The following is a 20,248-nucleotide window of genomic DNA, read 5'->3' on the forward strand; positions in this document are numbered from 1 at the left end:
ATTGACACGCAGATACTATTAATCAACATCACATTGCATGCAACCGTAGGATTCATAGGATTCGTAAGCATCGAAGAAATAGAGTTCTAACGCTTCATGTATCGCGATGACACATTTCATTCCAACGTTTCAAAGTAGGTAAGTAGTAATGTCCTATGCAATACAACATGCTCGTCTGCTACTCCTTTTCACGTTTCATAGTTTCTGCTTACCAAGGCATTACAGTTCTTATGCATCATAGATCGCGATAACGCATTTCATTTCAACGTTTCAAAATAGGTGAGTAGTAACGTATTTTGCAACGGATTATGCTTATCTGCTTGTATACTTTAATATTTTCTTTTCTTCTACACATCAACTGGCCAGAAAGCCTGTGACAGAGAACGAACTGAACATTTTCATTGGTGTCCTGCTTATAGTGGTTGTAACGCCCCTACCTGAAATTAAATTATATTGGTCTCAAAAGGAAATGCATACAAACGATCGAATAAAAAACACGATGAAGCGCGATGGGTTTATATCGATACTTAGATATTTTCATTTCACCATTATTTCCACGACTAGCACTGAGGACCGTTTGCATAAACTTGGAATTATTGTTAACGCAATTGTCTACACTTTCGAAAATACTGTTAACACGTTGAGTGCTATGCCGATCTTGCTACACTTTTCGCTCAGGCGGCAACGCGTGAACACTTAATGCCGAACGCTCGACTGATGGGTATAAACAAACGATAACTTTGATACACTGTATCCGTTTCGTTTGGACTGTCGAAATGTTACAAGCAATTTATTTGTATACAATGTATAAACATAAGATAATGGGATGGGGAACGCCAGAGAGGCGAAAGAGTAAGTACAAGGTGAGAGTCATTCTGAAAAAGCCACGGGAGTATAAGGACCTATTGCAGCAGAGAGAATTCAGTTTTATAGTGACTATTTTGAAAAAGTTTCGGTATCCATCAACTAAAAATGTTGAGTGGACGAACAGATAGTGATCGTCGAGTGAGCCATTTGTACCACGCAAATGTCGGCGTGGAATACCACTACCATCTTTAGATAGTGACACTTCATCTAGTAGTTCACTAAGGAATACTGAAACAAGTGATCCTAATGATTAGTTTGACATGTGAAGCAACCAGCTAAGCATTATACCTTTCTTAAGTCCCCATGGTGCCAATCTCGCTCATAAAGAAATGCAAAATTGTAGCACAGTGGAAGATTTTTACGGTCTTTATGTAACGGATAAACTATTTCAACATATAAGCGAACAAACGAATATTTATGCGACACAAAAAACAATCGCTTCCAAACGTATTGAAAAATGGGTGCCAACAAATAAGGACGAAATAAAGAGGTTTCTTGGACTGGTTTTGTGGATGAGGTTGGTAAAGCTCCCATCTTTGTATCAAACATTCCCGCGGAAAATAATGAGTAGAAACAGATTTCACATTCTGTTGAGAATGATGCATTTTGCCGACAGCACAAAAGTGGATGCTTCCAATCGTCTCTCAATGGTTGAATTTTTAATAAAAGAATTAAATATAAATTTTAAAAAATATTATGATCCCGTTGGAATGTTATGCATCGACGCGGCGGTAATACCTTTCCGTGGACGGATCATATTTAGACAGTACATGAAACAAAAAAAGCATAGATATAAAAATACTTAAATTGTGCTGCGATAATCATTACACATATAATCTTTGCATTTACACCGGCAAATCATTGGATAAAAAAAATACAACACCCACAAATGTTGTCATGAATTTATATGAAAATGTGATTCACAAAGGCCATACTTTATACACGGATAATTATTATTCGAGTGTGGATTTAGCAAACAAACTTACAACAAAAAATACGCATTTGGTTGGTGCTCTTCGACCAAATCAAAGAAACAATCAAAGTAAAGTTGTGACAGCCAAACTGCGAAGCGGTGAAGTCATTGCTCAAGATAACAGTAGAGGGATTACAATCATGAAATGGAAAGACAAGAGGAATGTTTTAGTTCTTTCGATCAAGCATTCTGACGAAATGAAAAACGTAATAACAAGAACAGGGGTATCCTGCAAACCAAAAATTATTATTGATTATAATAAAGGTAAAGCAGCAATTGATCTGTCTGATCAAATGGGTGCTTACAGCAGTCCACTTAGAAGGTCACTAAAATGGTATAGCAAACTGGCATTCGACCTTCTTTTGAATATTGCCGTCGTAAATGCGTTACATATGTCCCAAAATGTAACAGGAAGAAAGATGTCAATTACAACATTCCGAAAACAATTGGTAAATGCTCCCACACGACACTTGGGTCGATACAAGTAGACGAATTCACAAATTTCATAAGAAGGGAGGAAAGGCGCATAAAGTACGAAAATATTGTGTTGAATGTTACAAACACAAAAATGTTCAGACGCCAGTTAGCCAGGAAAATGACAAAGGAAGTTATTACATACTGTTATATGTGCAAATCACAGTCACATCTTTGTTTAAAATATTCTCATAAACTTCATCAAATATTAGCATAAATTTTTTAATTGTCATTAATAATTTAATCCTTTACAATGCCGGTCTCATGCACCGATGTCGATCAAACAAGAAGTTCGCTGTCAATCCCTAGAATCCACGTTGTCCAAACGAAAAGTCGATTGTCAGTTCCTGGGGACTGACGCTGCCTGAACGAAAAGTTCACTGTCAGTCCCTGGGGACTGACGTAGCACTCAACGTGTTAAGCCCGGTAAAAATATTGTAATCGACGAAATCATGGTTCCATGGCGAGGACGCCACAGTTTTTGCCAATATATCCCAGGAAAGCAGCATAAATATGGTATAAGACTTTGTAAACTGTGCCTTCCGGAAGGATACACCAACAACATTCTTATTTACGTCGGGAAAAATGCAACCAGAATAGTTAAAGCACATGTGCATGCTGTAGTTATGACGTTGGAAGTTGAATTATTATTTGGAAGCCGCGTATTAACCGCAAACAATTTTGATAATAGTGTCCCATTGGCCGAGAAACTTCTGTAAAAAGGAACATTTATTTGTGGTATAGTCAAAATTAATACAAAATTTCTTCCGCTGCAGGCCAAACGGAAACAGCAACGGGGTGGCTTAATGAGTTTTCAAAATCGGAGCAACTTTAAATTTTTAAAGTGGACGGATAAAAGGCCGGCATGCATGCTAGCCATTTCTGAAAACCACAAATGTGTTATTGTCCAGGGTAGTAATAATAAGTTAAAGCCGGACACAGTGTCCCTTTATAACAAAGCTAAGAAGGGGTTTGACCATCCGACCAGATGTCTTCTTATCATAGTTGATTACGCAGAACAGTAAAGTGGCATAGAAAAATAGTTATCCAATTAGTATGCGGGACTTCTCTCGTCAATTCATGTTATATACATAGAAAATGGAGTACCAAAGGTATGGAAATATTGAACTTCCGCGAAAAAATTATTGATTATCTCCTCAGTACAGTGGATCATCACGGTGAACAAACGTCATCTGAAACTGAAGCAGTGCCCAAGGAACGTGAACATTTGCTGCTGTCGTTCCAAGAACGCGTGAGAAAAACGAGACAGCGATGTAAAGAATGTTATAAACATATGTCTAGAATAAATGGTAGGTAGTATGCCGCGAATAAGGCGATAAAAATAAAAACCTATTGTAATCGATGTAAGGGTCAACCGGACCTCCACCCAACATGTTTTGAAAAATTACATAAAAAAATTAAATAATTATGTCAGGTTTACAATATTAAATTGTTATATTTTAAAGATTGAATGTCTGTTTATAATGTTGAAAATTGAAAAATAATCCTATTTTGTACTATCTACTTTCTGAAATACAAGTGTGACCCATCGTGATGAATGCCAAACCACAAAATAGACGCGTGTGACCCACCGCTGACGCAAGCCGCCCCAAGAAACAGACGCATATGACCCACCGGTGATGCACACCGCCCCACGGAAGAGACACGTGTGACCCACCTGCAGTGCACGCCGGCGTCAATGTGCTCAACATAAAAATTGGATGTGCCATCGCATCGCGTGGAGCATGAGATCATTACTGCTTTGATAAGCGGACAATATGAAACCCCATTCCGGTGCAAGGAACAGTCGAATTCACAATCTTTTGAAGTGTAGAAATTGGTACGGATAATGCGATACATAGAACATTACAACATTCTTGCCTTCGAACGTTGAAATGAGATTCTGCACCGCACCGCATACAGCATTAGAAGTCTATTGCTTCTACACGTGGACACTATGAAACGCCGTCCCGATGCATATGTCTGTAGAATTCAAATTCTTTTGAAGTGTAGATGCAGATAAGCATAATGCTATGCATAGAAGATTACAGCTTACTTACCTTGAAACGTTCGAATGAGATGCATCATAGAATTGAATGGAGCAATAGAACTCTTCTGTTTTGACAAGCAGACTCTGTGCAACGCCATCCCGTTGCATGGAACAGTAGAATTCACAATCATTAGGCATAATATTATCTATTGACCATGATTTCTATTGCCCTTCCAAAATTTTTCATCAAACATGGCTTTTCGGGTCTTATAATGAATATAAGCTGGGGAACTGAAAATTCGTAAATACTTTACTTTAGGCTTTTTATCAAGCCACATTTCAAATGGCGTTTTACTTTGTTTTAAAGCCTTTGTTGGGCTTAAGTTTATTAAATACGTCGCAATTAAAGCTGTTTCCCCCCAAAACACTTTATTTTAACTAGCACCACTTATCATCGTGCGTGCCTTTTCTGTTATGGTTCTGACCATTCCCCGAGAAACACTTGTTGGGGTGTTCGCAGAACTGTTATATGGTAACTAGTACCTTTTTCTACACAATAATATTTTATCTCATTTGACAGATACTCTCTGCTATTATCGCTATACAAGTGAAGAACTTTTAAATTAAAATGAGCCTCCCTTCTAGTTACAAAATCTTTAAATGCAGAAAATACTTCAGATTTATATGTAATCAGATATGTTACACGGTAAAGTGTATATTCGTCCACAAACAGGAGAAAATAATTCTTTCCGTTAATAGTTGAAGGAATAATAAAACCACATACAACTGAATAAGTAATTAACAATGATCGCTTTATATGCTCCATATTCTTTACCTTTACGAATGATAATCGTGCTTGCTTACCTTTAATGCAAGCCTCACATAAATTATCATTCGGCACTACCATTTCTATATGATTTACATCACTGACCATTTTTTATTCTTCAATTCTACGAATTTTGATCTTCCAATGTGGCCAAAACGCTGATGCTACAGTTCATAGTTATTATTTACTGCACTATGAATTTGGTGATTAATCAACTTTTCACCATTTTCCATTTGAAGATCAGTAATAGGTAAGTTATTTTTTTCCTTACCTTTCATTATTTTCTGACCAGTTTTCATTACCCCAACGTTTCCATCTGTGGACCAATAAACGAGTTTTTACAAACGCTAATGTTAGATTGTCATCGGAAAACGTTCTATCGCCGTAATTACTCGCTACAGCACGTTGGAAGGGTTAGTAGTAAACGGGAAGCTTTATCCGTTTCGTCTAATTTTGCACACGCTGCTAAGAGTTCCGTGATTATGTCGTTGAGTGTTGTAAAATGTTTGATCAAAGGCTGCTCTCCATGTAGTTTTAAACTTAATAGTTTTTTTCTAACAGCCAATTGTGTGACTAAACTCTTCCTTTCATATATGCCATCTAATTTCTGCAAAATTTCAGCAGCAGTCTTCGCATTATTTGCGAAGCTCAAAAAGGAATCTGCCAAATATTCAGCCATGACACCTTTCGCAATCCTCTCTGCTTTCCTCCAATCTTCAGTTATTTTTACTGGAATGGGTTCATCAATAATTATCGAAATCGCTTATCAGTGCACCAATTCTCAATTGTCACATACTGTAGCGATCACAATCAAATTGTTTAATATTCCTCTTGGTTTTTGCACTTTCCATATGTCTCTTTTTTTCTTAAAGAAAGGTATATATTCATTAATAATGTTTCTTTTATAGTTTAATCACTTACTTATACTTCTGATATTACACTTATAATCACATACACAAAAGTTATCACTAAAAAAAATATCTACTAAAATGTTAATACTATTAAAATGTGTAAACTGGGCCCATAACCTATTGAATTATGGGCAAATATAAATGAAAAGCTGTCCAAAGTTCTTTATAGTCTGTAGCTTTATTCTTAAGGTTTGAAAGTACGTCTTTAGGTTTTAAAAGCTCTAATAATTGTGAAGACTCCGCATAGGAAATATAGGGTCCTCTCTCCTAAAGAAGTAGACGACGCAAAGTCTGCACGTAATTTCCTTTCAGGCCACTAGGTATAAACAGTCGTGAACCCTACTCGAACCGACAGAACTATTTCACAGTTTGTATACTGGATTCTATTTCCAAACACACGATTCATTTTTGTTTCTCCGTTGACATGTGAAATAATTCAAGAGCGGTAAGCTGTTATGCATAGCATTATATTTATCTGCCACTACACTTCAAAAGAATGTTCATTCTACATGTCCATGCAACGCGATAGTGCTTTTCAGTTCAACGTTTCGACACAAGTACGTTGTAAGTTTCTATACCACGCAATTATGCTTACTAACTTTACTACATTCCAATGTAGGTAATTCCTACAGATCCAAGTAACTGTATAGCTCTTGTGAGTATGAACTTCTGAAAGTAGTCAGATTCCCAAAGTTCCATGCAACGGGATGGTACTTCTCCGTTCTACGTTCAATAGTAGGAAAGTTCTAAGGTTCTAAGCAGACCGTTATGCTCGGCTGCTTCTACATTTTAAAAGAATGTAACATCTACAGTTCCATGCAACAGGAAGGCTCTGCATGGTGTCTACGTTCTTAAGCAACAGAGTTCTAATGCCCCATGCAATGCCATGGAGCACCTCATTCCAACATCCTGTAATCCTCTAGGCATAGCATTATGCTTATCTGCATCTACACTTCAAAAGAATATGAATTCTACTAATAGTACTACTAGGTTCAACTAATAGTACCACGTCGGATGTAGATACATGAAACAAGGCAAGCTCATGAGTTTGAACATTTTTCTGAGGTCAGGACTGAAACTATCGTACGTAACGATTATATGATTCCAAATCTTCGGCAGCAAGTTGAAAAGGTGGTAAGAAATTGTGTTGCATGCATTTTAGCCGAAAAGATGCATGGGAATCTGGAGTGGCATTTAAATCCGATTGAAAAGGATAGTATTCATTTTGATACACTTCATATCGATCATCTTGGACCGCTACCATCAACAAAAAAAACGTATCAGTACAAATTTATAGTGGTAAATGCTTTTACAAAATTTACATGGCTTCTTGCTACAAAATCTACTACTACAGCTTAAGTTTTATCACGCCTAAAGAAGCAAGCGACTATTTTCTGTAATCCAAGTCGAATAATTTCTGATAGGGGACCGGCTTTCACAGCAAATGATTTGAAGCAATATTGTCAAGAAGAAAATATAGAACATGTTTCAGCTACAACAGGAATTCCTAGAGCTAATGGTCACGTTGAACGTCTTAATAGAACATTCATACTGCTGTCAGCAAAATTAACTGCACCAAAGACATGTGAATCATGTAAGTATGTAGAAGTGGATCAATAATGTTTGAAATCAACAATACATTGAAATATTGGCACGTCAGCATTTCATCTTCTCTCTGGGACACATTCACGTCTTAAAAGTCATCTTGACATCCGAGACATACTTGAAAAGGAATGGATCGCACGTTTTCAAGATAAACGAAATGAAATACGACTCAAGTAAGCAAAAATATATGCAGGATCCAACAAAAGAATAGGCGAACTTTTAACAAGAGTAGACGAAAGGCTGGAATTTATTGTGAAGGAGATCTAGTAGCAGTTAAACGTATGCAACAGAGACCTGGTCTAAAAATAGCTCACAAATCTTTTGAACCGTATGAAGTTACACGAGTTTTACGCAATCAACGATTTGTAGTTCGAAAGGTAGGGGAAGGAGAAGGACCCCTACAAACATCTACGTCAGCAGATTCTATGAAATTGTGGATCGAAGAAATCTATGATAATTTATCTGAGATCGAAGACGACATGAAAGAAGACATTCGAGACGAATGTCCATGCAGGACCGCCGAGTGAAGGATAACGAAATTATATTAATTTAAAAATTAATCAATAATTCAAGTTTCAAATGTTAGGTGCGTGGAATATTCTAGAATGCGAGCGAGAGCGAATGTGCAGAATAAATAAGATTTCGTGTATATGTTTTAAAACGATGAAGCAGTTGTTCATTAGCAGTCCTTGGAGTAATATCTTAGCTGAAAGGAATTATTTAATGATTTACAAAATCATGCAATTGTCTTTAATTAATGAGTCTCCTACATTATGCATAGAAGATTACAGCTTACTTAATTCGATACGTACAAATGAAATGCGCAGTCGCATTGCATGTAGAAGCAGATAAGCATAGTGCTTTGCATAGATTATTACAGGTTACTCACTTTGAAGCGCTGGAATAAAATTTGCCATAGCATTGCAAGAAGCACTAGAACTCCACTTTATTGCTTTGACTGGCGAACACTATAAAGCGCCATACCATTGCATGGAACTGTAGAATTAACAACCTTCTGATATGTAGAAGCATATAAACATAATGCTATGTATAGAATGTTAGAGCTTACTTACTTTGAAGCGCTGAAATGAGCTTTGCATGAAATATTTGTAATGTGATTCTTCTGAGGAGGAATAGCAGACGGGCATAATCCGTTGCATAGGAAATTACTACTTACTTGCTTTGAAACTTTTAAATGAAATGTATCATCGCGATACATGAAGCATTAGAATTCTATTGCATCAATACTTATGAATACTATAAATCCGACAGTTGCATGCAAGGTAATGGCGTTTCGTAGTGTCTGCGTGTCAATGCATGAGAGTTCTAATGCTTTATACAACGCTAGAGCCCATCTCTTTTTAACGATTCAAGGTAAGTTATTTGTAATGTTCTATGCATTGCATTATGCTTATCTGCCTCTGCTCTTGAAAACAATCTGAGTTCTACAAATTTATGCAACGGGATAACCTTCTAAGTGTAACGTCGGGCATAGCGCCTGCCACCCATTCCACACATGAGCCTTCTCGCACCCCCAGCATCAACCCTTGGACTCAGGCAACCTGCCACGCTCGCGTGCAGAACCGGAAACCGGCAGCGTTAACGCGCGCACACCTACACGCGCCCTCACGCACCAAGTACCGCTGTGTCACTCGAACCAACCAGAATACATGGCTCGTTTACACCAGGCATCGCTGTTTCACTCTCACCGACGAGCGCTACTGTTTCAGTCGTACTAATGAGTATATCTGCCTCGCTCGCACCAAAGATGAACACCTTTTTCTACCTCGCACGGAGGATTCCGTCCTGATGAAAGGCGCAGCCACAGCCCATCACCTCAATGGGGACCCTTCCAATTCAGGGAGCTGACTTTACCTGAACCTGTATTCTAGTTTTAAGCCTTTTACATACATATATATACTATATACGGACTAATGTATTGCTGCATATAGGAACTCATAAATCCAAGTTACACACGTTAAGAATGCAAGACACAAACAACACACACGTAATTGTAACTTCATGCTATTCTGCTTCATTATACTATTTCATAAGTTAAACGCGAAAGACGCGCCGTTGTTCCCACCACGAGACGCGAGTCCCCACTCGTTGGACCGCATATTCCTCGCAACGATCTGTTAATCCCCACTCGCCCGACCACATGCTTTCATGATTTTTCAAGTAAATGTTTCAAATTGGTATAAATACTAGTACATATTTTATATTTTAGTTAATTCTAAATACAATATCTTCTTAAAATACTCCATTACATCTAAAATCCTATCTAATTTCAAATTATTTCATAATGTTTTAATTAACTATTTAAAATTTGTTTACATAATTACACTTATCACATATTTTAGTTACTTAAAAATAGATCATCCTCTCTAAATAAAAATAAATATCTATACATTATATAAGTGGATAATTTATTTCCTTTGTCCTAGTTCGCTTTCTTTCCATCGAGGCTTGCAAATCCCTCTTCGTTGTTCTTGTAATTCATACTTTGGAAGGGAAGTAGTACATATTGATGGTCCGATGCTGAAAATATCTCAAACACTTCTGCTTTACGCAACTTAGCGTATATGAAACCTCCTATCAACATTATGTCTATTTTTTATTTGTTTCCGTTCTTAAAGTATGTATAGTCTTCTTTCGGATTCGTCGCGATTAGATCATTTCTTAGGGCCATTTCGATGATCTTTTCCTCTCTATGGTTGTTCTTCTTACTACCCCAGATTACCGATTTTTCGTTCAGGTCACCTGCGATTATTATTCTGTTTGCTTTCTCTTCCTTTCCTATGTTAACCTCAAATTCGTTTACATATTCTTCGATTGCTTTCGCTTCCTGTTCGGCGAGAAGTAGCAGCTTATAACTTTTGTTCCTTCGAGCATTGCATGAACGATTCCGGCCGAGGAGTACGTGGACGATGTGCAACATTTTCGATTAACGTCGGTTATCCATATCGGAGCGTTACCGTTCTCGTCATGCAGTCAGTATTCTTACATTTTCTGCATGATTTCTTGCGCGATTCGGCATCTGTTCAGATCGATTTGTAGGACTTTCAATTCCATATTCGCTTCTCGTTCTTTTCTATCAAGGCCTTTCTGTAGACCGGACAATTAAAGCTCCGGTAACGTGTCTGGTGTACGGATTCTTCCTTCCTGTCTCGCTGCAAATGATACATTTCGGTTTGTTCGCGATGCAATCAATCACCGTATGATTCTGGAATCCGCATCTTCTGCAGGTTTCCTTATTATCCTTGACTTCTTTGCAATTTCTGCCGATATGTCCCAGTTTATGGCATTTAAAGCATCTCTCTACTCTTGGTAGAACATAGCAGGGACAAGAGGTCAATGCTGTTCTGAGTCGTTTTACCTTCTCCAGCTCTTTGTTGTATTCCTGTTCACATTCAACTAACGCGATTTGGTTGTCTCTCCACATTTGTTTTAACAACTTGACGTTTATACCGCTATCCTTTCTTTCGATTTCATTCAATGTTCGTCTTATGTCCTCCTTTATTTCTTCTCTGGTCATCCAGCGGGTATATGTCCCTTAGGTGGGGCATTATACTTGCACACGTATGTTTTACTTCAAATTCTTTTTCCAAAGTTTCTTTTATCTCCTTTATTTTGTTCTCTATACCTGTTTCCTTGTTAAATTCCAGAATTATATCTCCCACTCTCGATTTTCTAACGTCATCTTTTCCTATTTCTGTCGCTTTTCTTGCGTTTCCTCATCTCGTTGCTTGTCCTCGAATGCTTCCTGCTCCTTTGATTGCTTCATTTTTCTCTGTAAAAGTTTAACACTAGTTTCATCAAGTGTTCGATGTCAGTTTCTTTTTATATGCCAGATGTTTCCCATTAACATTTTCTAGTATGTCTTACTTCGGCTCCTGATGCTTCTCCTTTCGTGTCTGTGCTACCTTCCGAGGCTTTCTATTTTTCCTTTATATACGCTTTTCTTATCCTTCTCTATTTTCCTATTCTTCTGTGTCATCGACAGGGGGCTCCGAACCGCCTGCTCAACCATTAATCTTCTGCCAGGACTCGATCGGGCTGATTCCGAATCGCGAACCGGCAGCACTTCTCAGCAGCATATGAACAGCAGCCTCGCTCACGCCGGGTGCAGGCCCTCTACCATCCTGCTGTCTGCCCTGATGCGGGCGAGGGTCTCCCAGGGCCACTCGAACCGCGACCAGCATCTATCTTATACTCTAACCGATTCGTAGTCACGCGTTTTCCATTAAGCTTGCCGAGATCAGTGATATTGATTCGTTCAATCTAAATTATTATTTTCTTCTTATGTTTCTCGATTTTTTTACTATCTCACACGATATCGTCTATTTCGTTGTACCCTTGCCCTTACGGTATGGTATATAGTCTGTTGTTTGATATTTCTAAGATTTCCTCTTAATAAATGCAATGTTTCCACAGTTTTTTCCCCGTCTCGTTAGTTACGCTGTTCTTATTTTATGATCTCTACCCTCCACATTTCCTCTCTGCACCATCCCAGAATCGGCGTTATACGATTACTTCAGGATGGCGCCCCAGTCTTGCTAACCCGAGATCGAGTGTTCTCCCTTGCATTCGTTGATTTATACATGTTATATATTGGAGAATATTTCCTCTTATTCTTTGTATTTTCCGAATTACGTTTATTTAAGTGTATATTAGATACGCGTCGAAATATCGGATTTCCATACGGTTTTTTAATAAAGTTTTATTCTTTTCCGACGGTTCGTTTTCATTTAGCCGAAGGCGCTCCTGTATTCGATGCGGACTCGCTCCGATTGAACCCACCGATCATTACATTACATTACGTGAATAAGCGTTCAATCGGAACAGATCTCTGTCACTCCGTAACTGCAGAAGGCTTACTGCATAGCCTCATCCTTGGGAAAGTTGCTATGGTTGCTTCTGTCCCCAGATGGAAATGTGGTTAGATTTAGTTAGGTTACGCTAAATTAGGTTAGGTTGGGTTATGTTTAGGAATGTTTGTAGGATGCTCGCTTATGTTGTGTTAGATTCAAGACAGCGTAGGTTTGATTTGTTTATGTGTAAAAGAGGTAAAGTTAGGTTGTGTTAGGTTGGGTTAGATATGAGTGAAGCTCCCGCCCTGGAGCTACAGGCAGCTGGCCATCAGGAGTGCCAAGCCTCAGGCATGGGACGAACTCCTCTCGAGGCTCCGTGGAGATCCATGAGCATGCCCCTACAAGCTTATGATGGACAAGCTACGTTCACGGGCACCTCCACTCACGGAGACAATGGACCCTCCACTCCTGTAGTCCTGCGCGTGGTCAGCACTTTATTCCCATCTGGGGAGGTGTCGGCCCCCGCTCGAACCACCGACCATGTCTTATGATCACAGGAGTTGGAGGTGTCCGAGGAGGAGCTGGCCGGTACCGTCAGAGTGAGGGAACGTAACACCGCTCCCGGTCCTGACGGTCTACCTGGCCGCGCCTGGGTCTTGGCACTCAGCGTCCTCGGTCCCCGTCTGTGCAGGCTGTTTAATACCTGCCTCCAGACGGGGACGATTCCACTTCGATGGAAGTGCGGACGGATGGTCCTCCTCAAGAAGGACAACAAGCCCGCGGAGTCGCCCTCCGCCTACAGGCCTATCGTGTTGCTGGACGAGGTCGGTAAGCTCTTTGAGCGTATCATTCAGCGTCGCCTCGTCCAGCACCTGTCTCGGGTTGGACCCGACCTGGCCGAGTGTCAGTTCGGCTTCCGGGAGGGACGGTCGACCATAGGCACGATCTCGCGCGTCAAGTCCTTCTCGGACTCGGCCACGTCTAGGAGAGGGATTGCTCTTACAATATCTTTAGATATCCAAAATGCATTCAATTCCCTCTCCTGGGCGGCCATCCGCGGGGCCCTCGAATGTCACGAGGTGCCCCTCTACCTGCGGATGGTGGTCGGTGATTACCTCTGGGACAGAGCCATAGTTTACGGTGGCCGCGATGGGTTTGTCAGGCGTGAGATAAGCCGTAGAGTACCACAAGGGTCCGTATTGGGATCGTTATTGTGGAACCTGGGTACGACGCGGCTCTGCGGGTCTCCCTGCCGGCCGGCGTACACCTAACATGTTACGCCGACGACACAATGGTGTTAGCCACCGGCAGGGACTTGAGGAGGACCATCCGTCGGACAGAGGTCGTAGTTGCGGCCATCGCCTCGCGGATTCGGGGCATGGGGTTGGAGTTGTCCCCTCAGAAGACGGAGATCGTTTGTTTCCGTCCTCGTAAGAGGGACACACCTTCCCCATGTCTGGTGAGGATCGGGTCGTCCAACGTCCAGGTGGCTAAGGACATCAGGTATCTTGGTGTCTACCTGGACGGCCCCTGGAGTTTCGTCCCGCACTTCGCTCGTCTGGCCGTTAGGTTGGGCAAACTCATGACTCATCTGAGTCGCATCATGCCCAACCTTGACGGTCCGGACGAGCGGGTGCGCCACCTCTATTGCAGTGTGGTGAGGAGTGTGGCACTGTACGGTGCCCCTGTTTGGGCCGACGCGCTATTGGCCAGTGGGAGGAGCATTACGCTCCTACGAAGTGAATGGAGACGCGCGGCCATACCCGTCATTAGGGGGTACCGTACGGTGTCCTTTGAGGCGGCCACCACCCTGGCGGGACTTCCACCTCTGGAGTATCTGGCGCTTGAAGGCGCCTACATTTATAGGTGTCTTCGCATAGAGCGACAGGTCTCCAGCCCACCAGGGGTGAGCATTAGTCGGGATGAGCTTAGGCTCCAGGCCCGGTGGTCCATCCAAGGTGGTCTATATCAAAGTGGCGAGACGTGTTGTCCCGCCGCGGAGACCATTGGACCGTCGGGGCGATCCTGCCTATCTTTGATAGATGGGTGATCGTAGCAAAGGACAGCTTACTTTCCGAACCACACAGGTGCTGACCGACCATGGTTGTTTCGGTCGGTACCTGTGCCGAATCGGACGCGAGGCGACCGTGCGGTGCCACCATTGTGGCGCCGCGGAGGACTCGGCGCGGCACACTCTTCAGGAGTGTCTTGCCTGGGAGGTGCCGCGTCGGGCATTAGCGGCGAAGGTGGGTCCGGACCTCGCGTTGCCGAGCATCCTGTCCAGGATGCTTGGTCGCGCGAGTGTCTGGCAGGCCATGGTCTCCTATTGCGAGGCGGTTATGGTCGCGAAGGAGGCCGCCGGGCGGATTAGGGAGCAATCCCTGCCCGCTCGACGTCGCCTACGGGGTCGGCGTCATAGACGTTTGCCCCGTTCCGCCCCACGGGGGGGGGGGGGGGTTCCACCTTAGTGTGGGAGTCGCTCCTAAGAACCCTTCGCGGAGCGGGACTTCGCCACCTTCGCCGCGCTTGCGGGCCACGATGGTGGCCATTACGCCTCAGGGGCCACGACGCGGCATCTGTCGGGTCGTGGTATCGAGTCTGACACACCCGGGGCACCCAGTCCGTCCGGGTCTCGCCTGGCCCGAGACGTCGACGACGCCTGTGCAGCGTGGACCACTTATGTGATCGTGCCCCACGTCTTTGCACGGGTGTCGTCCGTGGGGCGCAGACGATGCGATTGAGGGATCGTACCGACCATTGCACGCGTTCCCCGGGACGGGAGCGGTGGCTGAGTGACCCAGCTATCGCTCATCCCTCGGACGGGGGAGTGTGTCTCGTTGACCACACTCCCCTCCGGGAAGGGGGTCCTCCCAGTCACCATGGAGGACCACGGCGTGTGGGGGGGGGGGGGGGGGCCGCATGTGTTTGTCCAGAGTTCGCGGTCCACTCCCAGCAGCGCCGAGGACGGTCACCCTGGGGTTTTAGCCGGTAGGAGTCCGACATACCCCCGGAGTTCCCCAGCTCCGAGGGATCCATGAGGATTTCCCCACGTTAAAAAAAAGATATGAGTGAAGCCAGGTTAAGTCAGATAAGGTGCAACTGAGGTTAGCATGGTTTAAATTAAGTTTGGGGGATGTTAAGTTAAGTTTAGCCAAGTAAGAGATGGATTACCGATAGCTGGCAATACCATCCGTCGATAGTTTTTGAATTACCGATTATTGGCAATACCAACCGTTATTATATCATGAGTTATTATATTATATATATTGTAAGTTACCGACCGCAGACAACTCCGGTCGTTGATAAGTCTTGAGTTACTTACTATTGGTTACATCTGCCGTGTGTGAAAGCATAAGTTATCGATTTTTGGTAACTCCAGTCGCCGATAATTTATGAATTATTAACCACAAGCAACAACAGCCGTCGGTCGATTATAAGTAACCGACCATCAGCAACACCATCCATCGGTAACTTATAAGTTATTCTTAATGGGAACACCAATCCGTAGGCATGTTGTGGAAGTCGTTGACTACAATATTTTCTTCTAATTAACTTTCACGTGGATCGCTTTTATATAATAATTTTATTTAACAAACAAGAAGTCTTTAACAAATAAGGTAAACTGAAGTAGAAGCTTAGAAATGTAAATCTAGATTTTGCAAAGGCAAATTATGATGTGTTCTCTTTGACGGTGCAGAAATAAGTAAATAATAAATTTGAAAAACGTAGAAATTTGAAAGACGTAGCAAACGAGAGTCTCTTTTTTATAGATGGCGCGAATTAATTTTTGAAACAATTTCCTAACGAAAATGTACCTTCCGAGGAGCGGAAGTATATAACAGTATACTTATTTTCAGGTCCAAGGTATGCTTACCATATTTAAAGAAAGGCACAAATCCTCATAAAGTAAATATCAGCCCACCACTAAGTATAAACATTGAACGAATGTGGTTTTAAACTCGTGTCGTTTATATAATATCCAAGTTAGGAATATTAATGTGTGCTCTTGGAAGGGCCGATGAATATGAAAATGATGTTGCTGTGAATGCAGTCTTGTCAAAGACTGCAGTAAGTTATATACATATTTCTAATTTCATGGTTAAGAAAAATAATTCTCTCAATTTAAGATTGCCTTACGCGCGCGTTGTTTCAGGTACACATATGGCTGCGATAGAGATTTTAGGTGGTTCTGAATCACAAAATTATAGTGGGAAGCTGGAAATAATGGATGATGCAATGTACATTTTAATTTGAAAAGACAGTAAATCTGTTACTAATCAGTCTTTAATCGATGAGGCAATATTAAAAAACTGAAGGAATGTCTGATTTAACCCATTATGTGTGTAATCCAGGTGTGAATAATTAAATAAAGATTTATAATTAATATATGAATGTATAATTTATATTTTAGTAAACAAATCAATTTATTTTACAGAATATAAATATTATTAATAAGATAAATTGATGCCTGATTCCTTCCTTGAGGAAAATTTGGAACAGATAGATTTAGACAATTATATATGACAATTGAAAAGAACGAACAAATTGTACAGATAAATAAGAGGAAAAGATCATGCAAATATTAATTGTCATTCAAACTAATTTAAAAAGCGAGTTTGTTAACAAAACTGTAAGCTCAAATACTATATTGTTCATTATGTTAAAAAAAATTTCTTAGTCCTCGTACATTACAGCACATCATAGATCAGACTGATTAATTGCCCCAGCAACCATAATTCAAGAGTTAATTAAAATCACTTTTGCAAAAATTTACAATATGTAAATTTCGTAAATTTTAATAATGACGAAACTGGTACACAGTTTGTGGAACTTAGAAATGGTACAAAGGTGCGGCAGGGAGAGAAGAACCTAGTCAAACACTAGGTACAACATTAACAATGGATTCTCAAAACTTTCTCGCAGTGCTTTCTCATAAAAAAAAATATATTTTTTACGTTCAAATTAATTAGCAATGCAAAATAATTTTACTAATAACATAATATTATATATCTTTCGGAGAATTGAAGCTTGCATCGACAAAGTCGTAATGGGAAAGTTGAAAAGTAGCGGTGATCTACGAAAGGCAATGAAATTAGAAAAATTAATGGTCAATTTAAAATCGAAACTTACTTTGAAAAATTAAATACCATCTTCTTAAAAACAATCGACATGTTAACTAATTAAGGAAAAATTATTCCTACTTATAAATATTTTGTTACTTTTTGTAAAAATTTAATATGATAATATAAAATATTTAGAATATTTAAAAAACTAAAGTAAAATATATTTTTATATATTTTTGTAATATATTTTGTAACGCTAAATGATAAAAATTAAATAAATTACGTTTGTGAATATTTATTTATGTAGATTGAACTTTACTCATACATTTATAATAAAATGGACATATTTATTCATAATTAATATTTTCCTTGGAAACAATGGCCAAAGATATAAAGTACTTTGTTATTATAGTTCTAGCTGCTTCACAAGTTCCGAAAATGATAAATTAGACCAACGCCAGCAAAAAGTCTAATGTTTCATTATTATATTATAGTTTTAAAGTTATCAAGCTTTATGCTTGGATGGATGATAATATATAAGTATAACTGCCAAAATGAAATGAGATCGCAAAGTGATATTTACACACCTGCGTGCTACTATTTTGACGTAATTAAATTTCTGATAAAAGCAAATAAATGTTTATAATCTAATTATCAATTACAAATGGTATTCTACATTTATCCATGTAATAGTCCTTTCTTATTGTACGCATCCTCCAATACATACACAGTATCTTTAATCTTGATGGATTTCGTATGTGCATGTGTGCGCGCGCGCGCGCGCGTGTTTATGTGGTAGCATTTGCAGAAATACTACCTAATAGGTTTCATAGTTCCGATTATAGTAAATCGAGTAAAGTGGCATAAGATTTTCTGCAGAATATCAAAAGGATGTGAAGCTGCTATTGCACTGCATACAGCATTTTTCACTGGAAGAAGACCTTTACATGTCGACAATAAGGCGGGACATCTTTTCGAAACCTGACTGGACAAGAGGGTAATCCTGCTGTGCACGACACGAATCCATATGATCATTACATGTTCACTGCAAAATAAACCGCATGCGGAGGCCCAGCAATTTTATTTTCTCGCGTCCTCTTGTACCTGACTAAACAACAGGGTAATCCTGCTGTGTGATTTTTACAACTTCACTATAAAGCGGGACGCAAGCTAGGGCTCAGCGAATTTTATTACATCGCTTCGTCCTGTACCTGACAGAACAAGAAGGTAATCCGGCTGAGAGTGACTCGAATGCACGAGATCTTTACAGGTAAGAAGTATTGCCGTTCCTCTCCTGGTACGGCAAAGAAAGGTATGAAACAGCATTAGCTGACAGACGGTTGATTTTTACAGTTTACAGTACGAATTAATTTTTCTTCGTATTCATACCTTGTTTCCATGTTTTATTGCAAATAATGCATGTTCAATACTTTTTACTTGCAGGCGTTGCATATACAAATTTGTACTTCCTAAAGCCTACAAGAAGGGAGTTTGAAGTGAGGGCAATGTGACGGGAGTAAGTAATCACACTCAACCTTTTTTGCTCTCAATTTAATATATAACTATCAACAATAATCAACAATAGCGAAACAACAATAAAATAGCACTTCTTAACGTTGGGGGCGGTGCTATGGCTACGATTTCTTTTACGTCGCTACGCGACTCTAGTGAAACTCAACTTGACCTCACAATTCTTAACGAATATGGAGGTTGTTCTAACGAACAGGGTGTTCTCGCCGAACTGTTCTAACCGAACTGTATGCTAGCGTTGTTCTAACAGAACTGTGTGCTTGCGTCGTTCTAACCGAACTGTCCGAATCGAACTGTCGCGAGGACGAAAATGTCGTCCCTTAAAAATGCGTATAGAAAAGGATGGGAAATCCCAGAATGAAAAGGATAGATGCACAGACGAGGAGAGTGAACGTTTCCACGAAACGTAACGGACGGAAATTGGTCATAAATAAACCAGGTTTAAGGATCTGCCGTACGCGACTGGCAATGCTCAGTCGCGACGAAATCTTAAGGGAAACAATTGCTTGGCCCAGATGATGGACACAAACCAGACGGGTATCGGGTTTAGGAAACGCGCGGGCCTGGTCGCCAAGTGCTAACCCGCGGTGGCCAGACCTGCGCTGTGTCGTAGGAACGCATTGTTATTTCTTTAGAAAATTTACGACTAGAAAATACTAGGAATCGTAGCCGCCACAGAAGAATTCGCGCGGCAAGCTTTGCGAGCATGCAAAGAAAGATATAGGAAGAGAACCTGACGCAGAAAGTTTTAAGAGGTAAATTTCATTTCTAAACGAAAATACTATCAATAGCTCTAAATTTTTTTAATAACATCATAGTTCAGTATTTTGTAGTAAGGTAAAAAATATATTCCACTAGACGGCCAACATTAGATTCCATTTTCTACATTGGAAAATCTTTCAGCCATCGTTTATTAGTCATAATAAATTATTATTAATTTTGTTTATTAATTATAACTTTATTATTATTTATTAATTATATCTATATTCATGTTTTAATTTTATAGTTTACAGTACATACATGATAATAAGAAGTAGAACATTATTTTTGCGCCCATCTCACATTCTATTGTAAAGCATCTGATTACTTTACATAAAGGCACTTACATAAAAGTGACGATAGAAAAATGAATCGCGAAGCAGGATGAAAATGGAAGAATAAAGAATTGATGTGACTTGTCTTCATTCCATTGTGT

General features: G+C 40.3%; 1 pseudogene; it reads left to right on the top strand.

Moving 5' to 3' along the window:
- Nucleotides 1–2,940: 2,940 nt before the first annotated feature.
- On the top strand, nt 2,941–3,785 carry LOC143431090 (uncharacterized; annotated as a pseudogene).
- Nucleotides 3,786–20,248: the final 16,463 nt, after the last annotated feature.

This window comes from Xylocopa sonorina, chromosome 16 (genome assembly GCF_050948175.1).
Source record: "Xylocopa sonorina isolate GNS202 chromosome 16, iyXylSono1_principal, whole genome shotgun sequence".
Taxonomy (NCBI): Eukaryota; Metazoa; Arthropoda; class Insecta; order Hymenoptera; family Apidae; genus Xylocopa; species Xylocopa sonorina.